The sequence below is a fragment of the Arachis ipaensis genome, chromosome B03, assembly GCF_000816755.2.
Source record: "Arachis ipaensis cultivar K30076 chromosome B03, Araip1.1, whole genome shotgun sequence".
Classification (NCBI taxonomy): Eukaryota; Viridiplantae; Streptophyta; class Magnoliopsida; order Fabales; family Fabaceae; genus Arachis; species Arachis ipaensis.
In genome coordinates, this window is record NC_029787.2 from 128,356,921 (window position 1) to 128,357,621 (window position 701).

Sequence of the window (701 nt, forward strand, 5' to 3'; positions counted from 1 at the left end):
TCTCAAAGGGGAAGGAATGCTATTCCTTCTCAATGGGGAGGCAAGAAGGTCCGTTCTTCAAGTGAGCCTAGAGGTAAGGACTCTAACTTCTTAGAAGAGAGAGTTTCTGTGTTGGAGAAGGTTCTATCCTCTATGGATGAGCGGCTCCAAAGGATAGAACATGATAAGGAGACCCTCGAGGCTCACGTGTTAGGAGAACTAGATGATTTTAAAGAAAGCATGCTCCAAATCAAAGAGAAGCTTGAGAATTCCTTAAAGCTATTTGAGGAAGTTCGAGTTTGGTTCGAGGAGGCAAAATCTCGACCAACCATTATAGGAACGAGAAGCTCAAACTCAAGTAACTGAGTGTGTTGGATCTATCCAACACATAAATGCTGTGAAGACCAAAGAGGCAAATACTGCAGAAAAGAAAGGCTTGATGTATGTCAAAGCCTTTATCAATGAAAAACCTGTCATGGCTATGATTGACACTGGTGCTGCACACAACTTCATCACGCCTGATGAAGCAAGGAGGCTTGGGTTGAAGATCACCGAAAAGAATGGTTGGTTCAAACCCGTGAATACCAAGGGTGAACCCCTTAAGGGAGTAGCAAAAGGGGTTGAGATGACTCTTGGTTCTTGGAAGGGTCTTGTGGATTTCTCAGTAGCACCCTTGGACGATTTCAAAATAGTCATCGGGCTCGATTTGCAAAGGAAGGCAA